The sequence below is a fragment of the Mesoplodon mirus genome (genome assembly GCF_964341445.2).
Source record: "Mesoplodon mirus genome assembly, chromosome: 3".
NCBI classification, from domain to species: Eukaryota; Metazoa; Chordata; class Mammalia; order Artiodactyla; family Ziphiidae; genus Mesoplodon; species Mesoplodon mirus.
Window position 1 is genome coordinate 142,477,501 of NC_138978.1, and position 15,755 is coordinate 142,493,255.

At 43.6% G+C, this 15,755-nt stretch overlaps 1 long non-coding RNA gene across 1 annotated transcript in view; it reads left to right on the forward strand.

The window, feature by feature from the left end:
• The first annotated feature begins 634 nt into the window (after nt 1-634).
• LOC309800383 overlaps nt 635-15,755 on the forward strand; it is a 30,626-nt gene continuing 15,505 nt past the window's right edge. The window contains exons 1-2 of the long non-coding RNA XR_014293450.1: nt 635-651; nt 1,050-1,152. This is a non-coding gene — a long non-coding RNA (uncharacterized lncRNA). The remainder of the gene's footprint in view (nt 652-1,049; nt 1,153-15,755) is intronic.

The window sequence follows — 15,755 nt, forward strand, 5'->3', positions numbered from 1 at the left end:
ACATCTCACATAACTGTAATAGCAAAACCAGAAAATGGACATCGGCATAATCTACAGACTTTATTCACTGTGCATGTCTGGTCACGTTTATGCATGCATGCATTCTTGTACCCTCCACCTCAAACAAGACATAGATTGGTTTCATCACCACAATATTTTTATCCCTCTTAAATACATAAATACAGATATCCTGGAGATGGCAAGTGTTGTGAACTTAGGGAAGTAGTGGACTAAGATATTCATCAGAGAAGAGCTAGTGTCCAGTTTAGGTTGACATCATCACTTCCTGATGTGAATCCCAAATTACTCCTTTGTTTTTTTTCTAGTATTAACAAATTCCTGACATGAGGTGGATCTTTGACTTACATAGCATCACTAGATGACCTCTACTGTGCAGACAGGTGCCAGGCCAGCTCCTGGGCCCGTCTTTGTTTTGAGAGTGGTGGGACATCAACACCAGACTGAAGGTTGCCCAGATCTCCCCCAAACCCAGATTACCCCCCAACCCCTGTTTTTAACCACATCAAATGTATTTATTTAATGCTTTGACTCATGCTTTTGGTTTTGATCTTCTTTTGAAAGATTGTTTTTCTCTTTTTCCCTTCTCTCCACATAGGAGGAAAAGAGATGTAGAGTTACATCCAGAGAACAGTAAGAATAATAAACCTTTTTGTTCTGTGCAATATGTAATCTTGATGACTGAAATTACTTTTCTGAAATCTTTTAAAAAGAAGAACTTTATAGTGAGTTGCCAGGGTGACCATAGATAGCTTAAGGATGCTGGGTTTGCAGTCAGGTTATTAACCTTGTGATTCAGGTAGAATTGTCTTACAAAGAGTGAATTGGGGGCAACTGGCAGTTATCAGAACTAGATCTAAAGGTTGTATTAAATATTAAATGTTGAGGTAATATGTGCCTTTCAGGGCTCCTAAGATGAAGATTGATTTTTTGGGGGGAGGCATGTGTAGGAGGGAAGACCTTTAGAAAACTGCCTCTAGGGGAAGGAGTCTGTGAAAGTCATCCTTAGGGTGTGTGATTTTGCTTGACAGAGTTGCTGGACCGCTCCCTGCAGAAGAACCGGGAAGAGTAAGACCAGAAACACACGTGGAAGAAGAAGAAAGAGATGATAAAGTAAAGCCTGGTCACCTCCAGGTTTGTCACTTCCACCTTAATCTCAGAACCCATTTGGTTTTAGGAAAGGGGGTCAGGGTGTGGGGAGCATGTAGGAATAGAATGACTTTCACTAATGATCAAAATTACCTTGGATTTAGTGAAAATGCTCTTCAAACTCATTTTTCTGCTAGTTTTGTATGTGGAAGGTGTGTTACGTGGCTCTGGTGATAGCAAATCAGCAGTAGGCCTGGAAGTCAGCTGGACCTCTGCTACTTGATCAGTCAGTCACAGAGCTTCAGTCTGCCCCCTCTCCTGCCTGCATCTCCTGCCCATGAGGTCTTTGTGCAGGTCTCATTTTCAAACTAAAGTGTTCTAGTATTGTCCAGGTATAAAGTTGCATTCTTAACTGAGATCAGACCAGTTCTTTCTCCAGAACTCCAGCTCCTTTGTAAAATCAAGAGTTTAAGGTTCTATGAAATACAGATGTACCCACTGAACCCCCATGGGAGGGGGTAGGAGTAGGGATTGGGGATCTGATACTGGAAGCTTTACCATTAGACAGCACTGCCCCATATGACAAAGGGCTGACATTGGTCAGGCACAGGTGGTAGAACAATATCAAGCCCCTTTTCTTTTTTTTAAGACGTTGATTAGAAGTTTCATGTCAGCAGAGGGGCAGAACCCTGGGCAGGCACTGGGCCTCCACCATCTATGGATCCTCCCCTCCAGCACCCGGGCTAGGTACTCAGTTAGCAGCAGCCCAAAGGGCAGGAACAGAGCTCTGCCAGGCTGGCCTTCCCAGAGGGCAAGTGTAAGCAGCACAGCCAGGAATTTGAGTGACAGGCTTTGCTGGGTTGTCGAGAAGGAGGGCGACGTCTGGTTCAGCACGGCTGGAGTCAGCTCTGGCCTCCCCTTGGACATGGGCACTGGGCCCCTGGTCTCAGGCTCACACAGGCCTCCAAAGCCCTTCCCTCAGGATGGCGCTCAGACCCTCCACCCAGCCCATCCTCCCGCCCCAAACACCAACAGGTCAAGCACCACTCAGAGAAGGGGGCCTTTAAAGGGCTTTAGAAAATCTTAGAATCCGGATATGGATGCTACTATGTTTCACTTGTAGCTGACAGCTCTGCTCCCAGAACACAGGATGGCCCAGCGGGGCGAGATGGGAGGGTCTCGCTGTGACCCCCAGGCACTGCTGGCCTTTTCAGCCACATGCCTGCATTCCTTGGAAATATACTTCATTAACAGCCAAACGGAACACCCTGAGAAACAGGAGGAATTATTGGTTCCTTTCAACCCTTAGCAACAGTGAGTTTTCACCACTGGGTATTTTGTCTGCTCTCTGCAATGCGCTGGAACTTTCCTTTGGGCGAAACGTGCCTCAGCTGTCCACGGCACCCGACACACTTGGTGACTCCGCCTGACCCGGGAGCGCCCTGGGCCCCAGGGACAGGGTCCCTCCTTCCTGACCACCCCCTCATGGGAGTGCTGAGGCCAGTCAGCCCACAGCTCTGGGGGCTCAGCATCCCCTCAGAAGTGACTGCGAGTCAAGCTTCCCACCGACCCCCAACCCCCTGGTCTCCCTCCCACCAGGGCTGCTTTGTGTGTGGTGCCAGTTGGCCCCTCCTCAGGGGGGAGGAGACCCTGGCCAACTATGCTCCACTGACCTGCCTGTGCCTGTCCCGGATGTGGCCAGAACACCCAGAACAGCTGGTAGGTGTTGGGGAAGCCCCGAGGAAGGAGCCGTCCTGCACCCTTACAAGACGCTGTGCTGCTCTGGGTGGAGCCCGTGGCCCAGGGGGAAAGAGGCACGACAGGGGTGGGAATGAGACGGGGCCACAGGAAGCCCACCCCGGGCCTGGGGTGCAGAGGTAGGAGGTGGCAAGGAGGGCCGGCCCAGCCGAGAAGCCGGTGCTGCCGCCCCGCCCTGGCCCGAGGGGCCCTTAGACCTCTCTGCCGGCCCCTGGGCTCGGGGTGGGGGGGTGGGTGACAGGCACGCCGAAGAAGCCATCCTGCTCGAGCCATCCGAAAAGGCCGGCCCAGGGGTTGTGACTGTTCCCTGCATGGGGCGAGCACCAGGGCGTGAGGGTGTGGAGCCGTCTGGCCACAGGTCACAGGCTTTGCCTGTTGGAAGGGAGGGCTGCCATGGGGCTGTGTCGATGGAAGGGGAGGATGGAGCCGCCAACAGTCCCCGTTTGCAAGGCAGACCTTCATTGCAGACCCTGTTCTCAGCAGCCGTGCGCAGCAGAGACACCCGGGCCTGGCCAGTCTGCCCCCCACCCAGGGCGACTGGGTTCCTGCGTGGCAGCCCTGGCATCTCCTGCTGAGAAACCCCAGAGACGGTGCACCTTCCCCTGAGCCCACCTCAGCGCTGCAGAGCCCAAGGGGGCTGGGGGCTTCACCCCAAACTTGAGGCAGCCACACCTGGGGGCCAGGGCACAAGCGGGGGTCCCATCTTCCCCGCAGGAGCAGACCCTGCATAGGGTCTATCTTTTGGAAATAAATTTAGACTAACAGGTTTTACACACAGAATCTTAGAGCTGGGAAAAGTCCTTTGTGTCATTCATGTAGGTTCGTAAGATTTTTTTTTTTTAATGAGAGGATCGATTTCCTTGAGCAAGAGTGAAGTTCCAGGAATGGGTCCCTGGATACCAAGGACTGTTTGGGGGAAGAAAGATGAATCTATTCTGTGAACGCCTTATTCTATATTGTAGTTCTCTCTGGAAACACATGTACCATTGATCTTTGTAGCAGCCCTTAGCATCCTCAAGAGAAGCTCTGATTTCCCCATTAGTACTTGTTATAGACTGAATATTTGGGTCCCCCAGCATTCACATGTTGACTCCCTACCTCCAATGTGAAGGTATTAGAAGGTGGGTCTTTGGGGAGGTGATTAGGATTTGATGAGGTCATCGGGATGGAGCCTCATGGTGAGATTCTTACCCTTGTGAGACTCATGAGAGAGCTGGCGTTTTCTCTCTGCTCTGTTCCCTGTGAGGACACGATGAGAAGTGGACAGTCTGCAACCCGGATGAGAGTCTTCACCAGAAGGCGATGATCCCGGCACCTAGATCTCAGACTTCCAGCCTCCAGGACTGAGAAATACATTTTTGTTGTTTACAAGCCCCCACCCTGTCCCATCTATGGAACTTTGTGACAACAGCCCAAACTGACTTAGCCCTCTTTTCTCCAGGTAAATGGAAGAATTTGTGCAGCTCATCCATTTTATGATACAGTTTCCCAAATAACCAATATTCTCTCTATACACTCTTGATTTCTCAAGTTTTTTATTTATCAAAAATGTTATTAAAAAAGCTTCCATATGTTTTCCTAAGAAATTGTCTCCAATCCAAGTTGTCACTATAATGGTTCTATGATATTAATAATTTGAGCCCTAATACCCTGCGTAAAATAATCATTTATTTGTCTTATGAATAAGTTCAGGGTTCACATGCAAAAGTTTTAAAAGGATATACTGTGTAAAATATCTTTGTCATCCCTCTGAAGGAAAGAAGGAGGGAAGAAAGGAAGGAAGGAAGGAAGGAAGGAAAAAGCATTGAATTTGCCCTCAGTTTAGCTGCCACTTCCTAAGGGAAGCCCTTTCCAACTCCAGACCCCCAGGCATCACAAATAAGCTCTCATGGGACACTGTCCATACTGTTGCACACCATGTTTCCTGAAAAACTGATTCTGAGACAAGGAGAGAATTTGAGGAAGTTACTTGGGGTGTGTATTTTTGGGATAAACATAGAATTACTGTATGACTCAGCAATTCCACTCCTAAATCATTAAAAACAAACACTCAAATCTGCGTACACACATGTTTATAGCAGCACTATTCACAATAGAAAAATCATGGAAATAACCCAAATGTCCATTAATGGATGAATGAATAAACAAATTGTGGTATATACCTCCAGTGCAATAGTAATTCAGTCATAAAAAAGAATGGAGCAATTAAATTTCAAACAATTACACGACCAAAAACATTTTTTTAAGGAATGAAATACTAATACATATTACAGTGTGGATGACTCTCAGAAACATCATGCTAAGTGAAAGATGCGAGACACAAAGGTCATACATTGTATGATTCCATTTATCTGAAATATCCAGAATAAGTAAATCCATAGAGAAAGAAAGCAGATTGGTGGTCTCCAGGGCCTGGTAGAGAGAGCGAAGTAGTATCTTCTTAATGGCTACAGAGTTTCCTTTTGGGGTGATAAAAATGTCTGTGGGAAAAAACTTTTTTTAATTGGAAAATGATTGATTAAAAACAGAAGTCTGTGGGGTATTTCTTGGTGCTGCCTTTCCCAATTTTGACAGTAAATGGTCAACTACACAGTAAATGGTCAAGTACACCAGCCATGGTTTGAGAAAGAAATGATGACCGGGGCTCAGAACACTCACTCGGGGACGAGGGTGAAGGTCACCCCACCAAGTAAGCCATCCATTTTAGCAGAGATATTATCCAAAGATGAGTGAAATTGAGAATGGATAGCACAGGAGGGAGACAATGACTATCAGTTGTGGCCTTGAGGCCACCTAGAGTTACAGAGGGTATAGTTTGACCCACTGACCCTCCTTTCACTAGTAGTTCATCTCAACTCACCCTCTCCCCTAAAAACGATCCATGGAACCTATGAAAGTGCTGTTTCCAGAACTTATGCAAAGACGTTGATCCAAGTAAAGGCAACAAAAGCAACAATAAACAAGTGGGGCTATATCCAACTAAATAGCACAACAAAGGAAACCAACAACAAAATGAAAAGGCAACCTACCGAATAGGAGAAAATTTTTATAAGTCATATGTCCTATAAGGGGTTAGTATTCAAATTATATGAAGAACTCATACAAAAAAAGTAGAAAAATTATCCAACTAAAAAATGGGCAGAGGATCTGAATAGACATTTTTACAAAGAAGATGCAGAGATGGCCAGCAGATAGTTAAAAAGACACCTAAAATCACTAATCAGCAGAGAAATGCAAATCAAACCACAAAGAGATGTCACCTCATACCTGTTGGAATGGCTAATATCAAAAAGACAGGTACTAACAAGTGTTGGCAAGGGTGTGGAGAAAAGGGAAGCCTTGGACACTCTTGGTAGGAATGTAAATTGTTGCAGCCAGTATGGAAAACAGTATGGAGGTCCTCAAAAAATTAAAAATAGAACTATCATATGATCCAGCAATTCCACTACTTGGTATGTATATGAAGGAAACAGAAACTCTAATTCAACATGAAATCTGTACCCCCATATTCATTGCAGCATTATTTACAATAGCCAAGACTTGGAAAACCCTGTGTTCATTGATGTAAAATGGATAAAAGACATTTAGCATAATATGCCAAATTATATATATATATATATATATATATATAATATATATATAATATATATATATATATTATATATATTTTATATATATATATATTATATATATATATATAATTCAGCCATGAGAAAGAAGCAAATCCTGCCGTTTGTGACAACATGAATGGACCGTGAGGGCATTATGCTAGCTAGGTAAAATACGTCAGACAGAGAAAGAGAAATCTTGTAAGATCTCACTTTATATGGAGGTTTTTTTTTTTTTTTTTTTTTTTGTGGTACGCGGGCCTCTCACTGTTGTGGCCTCTCCCATTGCAGAGCACAGGCTCCGGACGCGCAGGCTCAGCGGCCATGGCTCACGGGCCCAGCCACTCCGTGGCACGCGGGACCCTCCCGGACCGGGGCACGAACCCGCGCACCCTGCGCCGGCAGGCGGACTCCCAACCACTGCGCCACCAGGGAAGCCCTATATGGAGTTTTTTAAAAAGCTCATAGATACATAGACTGGTGGTTACCAGAGGCAGGGGGTGGAGGGTGGGTGAAATGGGTAAAGGTGGTCAATAAGTACAAAGTGCCAGTTATCAAGTAAATAAGTCCTGGGGATGTGACTATAGTTAATAATACCATATTGCATATTTAAAAGTTGCTAAGAGAGTAGATCTTAAAAATCCCCATCACAAGAAAAAAGATTTCTACCATGTATGGTAATGGATGTTATCTAGACATACTGTGGTGACCGTTTTTTTTAAATTGAAGTATAGTTGATTTACAGTATTATATTGTAATAACAATATATTAGAACACAGTGATTCAATATTTTTATAGATTATACTCCATTTAAAGTTATTATAAAACACTGGCTATCCTTATACTTATTTATTTTATGCATGGTAGTTTGTGCCTCTTAATCCCCTCCCCTACCTCTATCTTGCCCCTCCCCCCTTTCCTCTATCCACTGGTAACCACTGCGTTGATGTCTGTATCTGTGAGTTCATTTCCTTTCTGTTACATTTATTCTTTATTTTTTAGGTTCCACATACGAGTGATAACATACCGTATTTGTCTTTCTCTGTTTGACTTATTTCTCTAAGCATAATAGTGTTGCAGCAAAAATAGAAATGAAGTTTTTCCTCTCCTGAAAATAAGGAAAGTAAAGGGGAGAGTGAACAGGCTAGAGAAGACACATAAACTGGCCTGAAAGGGTTAATCGATCCTAGTTTTATTTAAACTGTTACTAATCTGTAGTGTCTGTAACTAGATTTATCTTTCACAAAGCTAAATTACATTCTGTTCCTGTCACTCCCTAGCTGTCTATGTAAATTACATCCTGCATCTGGTGCTTAAGCTCCCCCACACTCTCTTGTAGCAAATCACCCTGTGTAGCTGTTTGCATTTCAGGAAGCAGATAGCAGGCAAATAACACAGAGGCAAATGAACCCAATTACCGGTCCCAATTACCAGACTGCCTGATGCCAGCGATGAGGGTTTTGAAATAATGCAAGAAGAAGAAGAAGGCAGGACCTTTACCACGTTGATCCTTATTACCACTCGCTGGATTGTGGTGGCCGCCCGAGGGGCCAGGAGGCCAGCCAGGGCCTCCAGGCTTGTGTGGGCATAGTGTCTGCAGCCAGTGTCCCCGAGGCCGCGCTCGGCCCATAATCACTCAATGAAGCTGCACCCCGACAGCGTGGCCGACTTTTTCTGGCTTGGTGAGGACCTGGGTGCATTGCAGGATTTGCTGCCTCTGCCAGCCTTGCACGCCTCCCTGCAGGATGGCCCGCTGGACTTAGACGCCAACAGCCTCTGTGGGGTGGAATGGGCGCTGCCCCTGAGCACCCGCTCCCCCTGATCTGTATCCAGAGCTTCTTCCAGCCACGGCTTGGTGAGACAGATTTGTACTTCCCGCTACCAGGGCCCCTCGTGTGGGCGCTGAGAAGCGGGGTTTTAGATGGTGCAAGGTGGAGGGTGGGCACTAGAAACGGTGCCCAGTGCCCGGGTGTGCGTGCACTAGACGGGGCGTGTGCCCTAGGACTACTGCTGGCTCGGTGACCCCGGCCAAGTGCCTTAAGGCTTCTAGGTCTCAGTGATCTCAACTGTAGCATGGACTGAACAGGACTCACTCTCTCTGGAGGTTACAAGGTCGCACTGTGTTAATGCTTGTACACCCTACAATGTAGAACACTTAGGACAGTTTGGAGCATCGTTAATTGTTCCACAGATGTTACCTGGTCTGTTGAACGACTTTGCCTGGTACACGCCAAAGCAATTAGGAAATTGGTATATCCCAGCTTCATTTCCTTTCCATTAAAACAGGGCTCAGGAAAAAAAATTTGTTTTTCAGTAGTTGTATCATATAGTGCAAAGAGCACCAGTGTGAAGGCAGCTTACGGTTTGAATTCCAGGCCTTATGCTGTCTGTGGCCTGGGCAGGTTACTTTTGAACTGCAATCCCCACACTTGTAAAATGACATTAAAAACCACTCTTTCTGTGGGTTCTTAGAATTAATTAAGCAGGTTATGTGTGTAAAGTATCCTGGCACTTGAATGAGTTGTCAGAACCAAGAGCTGCTGGAGACGATGCTTCTGCCCTAGGTAATCTCCCCTTCTACTGGGCGGCAGGTAGACACAAGCACAGTAGTCAGTGCTCTGGAAGAAGTGAGTTCTGGTGCTACAGAGCACAGAATCTTTTTTTAAAATTTAATTATTATTTTATATTGGAGGTTAGTTGATGTACAATATTGTGTTAGTTTCAGGTGTACAGCAAAGTGATTTAGTTATTCATATATCCATTCTTTTTCAGATTCTTTTCCCGTACAGTTTGTTACAGGCTATGGAGTAGAGTTCCCTGTGCTATGCAGTAGGTCCTTGTTGATTATCAATTTGATATAGAGTCGTGTGTCTATGTTAATCCCAAACTCCTAATGTATCCCTCCCCCCCCACCTTTCCCCTTCGCAGAGCACCGAATCGTGGAAGGGAAAGTTCAGGGTAGGCTTCTTGGAGGAGGTGCCATCCTTTCTAAGGATATGTAGAAGCTACTGGGGTGGCAGGAGGGAGCAGTGTGTGTCAAAGTTTGAGAAATATAAGAAAATATGGCAAAACTAAGGTATAGGACTGGAACTCAGGGTTTGGGAAATAAATGAGAGTTGATACTGGAAACGTAGTGGGGCTCAACAGAAAGGGGCCTTGTTTATCTTGTCAGAAGTTTAGATGTTTATCCTGAAGGCTGTGGGAAACACAGAAGAACAGCGAGATGGACTTGTGGTTTAGAGGCTCACTCGGACCTCCATGTGGAAGGCAGTTGATTTGGTGCAGGGTGAATTGTAATCTGAGGGTCCCACTTAAGTTATGAAAGGTGGAACTGGGTTTTGCAGATCTGAGAGAGAATGGGTGGGGCCTGGTGACCAGTTAGAAAAGGGAGGGCAGCAAGCGTGGGTGACAGTTTACAGCTGCATCTTTTTGAGAGATACAGAGCACAGTAGAAAGGGATTGGGGGTGGCGAGAGGATCTTACTTCATCTTCAGTGCTTTAGAGGGGCCTGGTAGACAGGTCTGGGCCCAAGGTTCAGATCTGGGCTTTTGGGGAGGACAGGTGTTTGAAGGCATGGGAGAGACTTAGGTTACCCACAACAAGATCCAAAGAATCATAGGTCTGAGGGCTTTTTAAGTGGGTATACTGAGGAAGTTTATAAGCTGAAAGAAAGCAGCCAGCGGAGAAAGGGTGTGAAGATCTAGGAGAGGAAATGATTGTTCATTTGTTTTCAAAAAGCTGAATACTTATCGTGTGCCTGGCCCTTTTCTAGGATCTGGGGTTTTCACCACGTGTTACCTCTTCTGCAAGGACAGTTCAACTCACCCCCTGGTGAAGAGAAGTCAGATTATTCTTTGCATCCCATTCAGGTGTAGGAACTGTTCTGTACCTCTGAAGGGACTTTACTTAACCAGAGTAATAAGTTAGAAATCAAAAGAAATTAGAGCTGGAAGGGACCTTAAAGGCCACTGTACTTAATTTTGCCTAATATTTTACATTGATTGTCAGAAAAATGCAGAGCCCATTCTCTTCAGAATGCCTTCACTGAACTTTCTTTATGACTTTCATCCAGTGGGTCTAGCTTGTAAATTTTGGCCTCCTCCTAAATTTGCTTCTTTATCCACATTACATTTTGCCCCAACTATGGTAGAAACTCCTGGGTGGTTTTGCGGCTCCTGGTCTCAGTTCCTCTAAGTTCATCTGCCTACTCGGGTTGAGTGATCTTCTAACATGACAAGATATGCCTAAAATAATGCTGCTAATGGCTTGCCCACACAGAGTTAGTGCATACTAGCCGCCCAGCATGTGCTATGCACAGAGGCCTGTAATCTGAACTGTGCTTTGCCAAGCCTCCTGAGGCTCTTTGGCCCTGAGGAAGGGGAGCTTTTTGTGATCACTCTTTTTATCTAATTGGTCCTTCAGTAGCGGGGCACCTTTTTCTAATCAGCGGAGGCACCCTTACTCAGCCAGTGGTAGCCCCAGGCCTCATCACCTGTGGGATACAAGCCGTGCTCTCTCCCAGGCTTGCTTGGGCCAACATCTCTATTTTCATTTCTGTCTCTTCTCACACTCGGACCCCTGGCCTTTAGTCATCCCCACCTGCAGTATTTACAGTGCCCAGCAGGTGTCAGGCTTGAGTATCTTTGCACAGGTGCTCCCTGTGCAGTTAATGCACCTCCTACTCCAACTCTGCATAGCCTCATCTTTCTAGACTGTACTTCAGGGTTATCATGAAGCCGTCACTTAGATACAACTTTTGGCCTCCATAGGCACCTCTGTGCCTTTATCTCATGTCACTGAAATTTTGAGTTTTTAGATCTTCGTCCTTAATGAGGCTTTAAGGGCAGGAGTCATTTCTAATCCTTCGCACAGAGCAGATGCTTTTTAACGGTGATAAAATGTATGGTTTAAATGACTCATTTTACAATAATTTTGCTTTAGCTTCCGATAGAAATAAAGTTTCCAGATGTTGTGTTCCTGTGATAAGAAATAAACATGTGACCTTCCAGTTGTGTAAAGCTCATCAATGTTGTGTAAGTGCTTCGGGTGTGCTAAGGAACGTGGAGCCAAGTGGGCTAGTTGTGAGAGAGAGAGACTTAACTATGTTAACAAAGGTAAGCCTTCATTGTGTCCTGCCAACATTTGATAGTTGCTTTTGGGGCAAACTAAAGCAATAAAATTTTAAACTGTTCCTCCCCATTAAAGGGATTGAATATTGGGCCACTTTGGTGCACCTGTTCTTGCGAATTGTCCAGTTGGAGATGGAGGTTTAGAAAGTGAGTTTCAGTCTTGTTTAAGTCTCTTCCCATCAGACTGGTCTCGTGATTTCCTACACACCATGTTACTTCCTGTCTACCTTTCCTTGGTGTTGTTCATACCTGGATGGTCTCCTGTACCTGCTCAAACCTTGGTCCATTCTCATTTGTACCATGGAAGTTTCTCATGCCGGATACTGTCAGAAGTAATTTTACTTAAGTTTGTGTTAAGGTGCAAAGCACACGTTTTGTATATTATCTGTTTTTTGTGTTTGTTTATATTTTTATGGTTTCTCGTCAAGAAATATTATGAGTAGGGAAATAACAAGATGTAAAGAGCAAAAAAGTCATCATTCTCTTTTAAGATGTTAGAACATCTACCTGCAATCATAATGCACTGTGGTATGTGTTAAAATAGGAAATATATGTCATGTCCCGTAGGAGCAGGAAAGTCAGTGGTGTTAGTGAGGGTGTGTCATGGAAGTAATCACAAAGCAGGTGACTGCTGGTTGGGGTCCTTAGTGTGTGTTCCCTGTGTCCAGTAGTGGTCTGGAGGGGTCAGGAAACGTGCCTTTCAATTTGAGGGAACAGGGTTTGATGTCCTCTCTGTTCTATTTCTCTAGTATACTGCATAGCAGCTCATAAAATACTGTGTTTATAGTTGGTATTTAAATCACTGATTGATCATCAAGATTGGGATGTATCATTGGAAATGAAAATAGGAAGAGTCTTATGCTTTTTAGGTTTTTCCTTTTTCCCCGATGTCTCAGAAGGCTCTTTGAAGGGGGACTTTTTATTCTCCCATACAATTCCATGAATACTTATAGCCTGACACTTATTTTAATGGCATTTTCAATTTATAAATGTCTTTGAAACACATACTGTAAACTATTTGAGGGTAATGACCATGGCTATTGATGGCACATCTTAAATGTGCATCGTGTTACTGTTTGAGTGTCAAGTGGTCTACCATCAGTGCTTCCCTCTTTCGCCCAGTTTTCTTTCTCATTTCCTTCTCCAAATTTGTCTCATTTTTCTACTCTCCCTTTTGCTTCTCTATTCTTGCTTTCTCTGTCCCATTGCATGTGTCATTCTGCTTCTTCTTCTTCTTCTCCTTCTGACTTCATTATTATGGCCAACCAAAACCTTTTCTAGGATTGACTCTATCTTCCTTTCCTCTTCATTGCCATCCACAAACTCTTAGAGAATATTGTTGCTTCAGTCCCTTACTTCCTAGCATACCCATGTACTTCCTGATCACTTTAGAACATTGAAAAGGGTTGGAATTTTTAAAAATAGGTAATTATACTCAGTCTTCTTTCACCTCTGGCATAAGACTCTTCTTCCTCAATCTGACCATTCTTAAGTCTAGAAGTACTCCAGCTCATTGGTCTCCCTTACCCCCATGTTTAGGCCAAAGAACTTGTGAAACCTTAGCCCTGATTAATACTTGAATTTATCAAACATAAGAGGGCTAATTCTGCCTAAGGGCACCAAAGAAGAATAAAGATGCCACAAATAAACGTTTAGTCCAGATTTATAATGGACTCTTAAGTGCCTAGTTGAGTGCTAACCATTAACTCACTTGAACAACAGGGAGGTCATGACACAAACTAACATGTTAATTGTATAGACACTTCACTTTACCATTCCTCAATGTAGCTGATAAACTGCATCCAGTTAGCTTAAATAACATGAATGATGAATTTCCCTGTGTATATAAATTGGGAGTTCCTAAAGTTTTCTTTTTCCCTTTGTACAACTACTGACTGCCACCTCGCTTGGTCAGTGCAATAGAAAATGATGACTAAGAAACACATTGTCTCAATATCAGTGGACATAATGTCCTAGTATTCTATAAAAATCTCAAAATTCTTAATCTAAAAGGTAGGTCTGCCAATATCTTATATCCTTTTCCTTTGTTAATATAAATATTCAATCTATGAAGGTCTCAGTTTCCATACTTAGAATATGAGGTGGATAGATTTGCTAATATCTAGGGACCTTTCCAATTTTAATATTCCCTAGTTATAAGGGCTGAGCCAAATACAATGGCTCCCTTAATCATTAACCTCGCTCATGATGAAAGTTATCAGCAAGTTCTACTTGTAAGAGATCAAACATTCATATCCATGTATATTGTAGCACATTGACTTTTACAGAACTCAAAGTAACACAACATACTTACATTCACAGACTTAAGGTCACTGTGATATACTTTACAATTTTTCTTTTCCCTAGGAAGGAAATGTAGATCCCTAGGAAGGGATTTCTTTCTCTGCCTTTCAGTAATTTAAGCCTTTTATTATCTCTTGGATCCTAAAAATGGGTAGGGTTTTGGCAGGTGGAGCTTAGGACAGACATTCCAGGTGACAGGGACAACACGAGAAAGGGCAGAAGGAAGAATGGATTTTCAGAAGGACTTGATATCTTACATGATGAGAGCAGCGTTTCACAATCTCTGTCCTGCAGAACACTGGTTTTAGATGATGTTAATGTAGTTACAAGACAGAAGCATTTGGGAAGAGCTGTACTCTACATCCCGACCTGAAATTCAAGTTTCACTTTGTTACATTACATACTCTGAAAAGTTTTGGAGGAAGGAATTGATTTATTTTTGTTTAATTCAGTCTTACTCACAGTTACTTGACAAACCTATATTCAGCTGATGGGACTGTACTTTGTGAAAGGCCAAACGGAGAAATGGTGAGATGGAGCTTAGGATATTTCTCTGTTGGGACAGGCATGTGATTATTTTTCTTATAATTCTTTACTGTTTGTCCTAACAATTGTTACTTTGCAGGAGTCAGTTTTTTTTGTTTTGTTTTGTTTTTTACATCTTTATTAGAGTATAATTGCTTTATGGTGTAGTGTTAGTTTCTGCTGTATAACAAAGTGAATCAGGTATATGCATTCATATATCTCTAGGATTCAGTTTTAAGCCCTCTGTTTTTACCTGAGTCATTGGGACTCTTAGAAAGCTCAACAATCCTGGAGTCTTCATCTCTGATGTAGTTTCCAGAAGCTCCTGGCACTTACCACTATTTCCTCTTGATTCTTTTCCTCCGACTTCAGAGTTCTTACGATTATGAGCTGATGGTTTTCTCAGCCTCTAGTGTCAAAACCAGCTACCTCACTCATCTTCATTGTCTCAGTTACAAGGTGCAGTATTTCCCATGTTTATATGTGTCAAAATATAAGTCAGGGATTGATACATAGCATATGTGTAATAAAAATTTTATTTCTTTTTTTTTCTTTGTTCAAAGGTATCCAAACACTGGCCAAGTTCTTAAATTGAAAGTAGAGTGATCTAATTTATTCAGCTCATCCAACCATCAATATTGAATATTTGGGGCTTCCCTGGTGGCGCAGTGGTTGAGAGTCTGCCTGCCAGTGCAGGAGACACGGGTTCGAGCTCTGGTCTGGGAAGATCCCACATGCCGTGGAGCAACTAAACACATGCGCCACAACTACTGAGCCTGCTCCTCTGGAGCCTGTGCTCCTCAACAAGAGAGGCTGCGATAGTGAAGGGCCAGCGCACCACGATGAAGAGTGGCCCCCGCTCGCTGCAACTAGAGAAAGCCCTCGCACAGAAACGAAGACCCAACACAGCCAAAAAATAAATTAATTCATTAATTTTAAAAAAAGAATGGGCAACCTCCAAAAAAATTGAATATTTGTGTTTCTTCTTACACATATTTCTTTTATTCCAATTGTGACATTCTAGGGCACAGTGAGTACATTTATAACTTATTACTACATTACTACCTTGACTATTCCTTGACCAAAATTTACTTCATACAACTGACAGCCTAATTAACCTACTAGAGTTTTTTTTAATGTATGCATACATTAAAAAAAAAACTCTAGTAGGTTAACTGCATTGTTAATAACTGAATTTTTACATCTCTATGCACCCATGTATCCAACACCAGATGAAGATATTATAAAATATTTCTAACAACCTACACAGTTCTCTGTTACTTCTTTCTGTTCCATACTCTCCCCGGGCAACACCTAAGCTGAC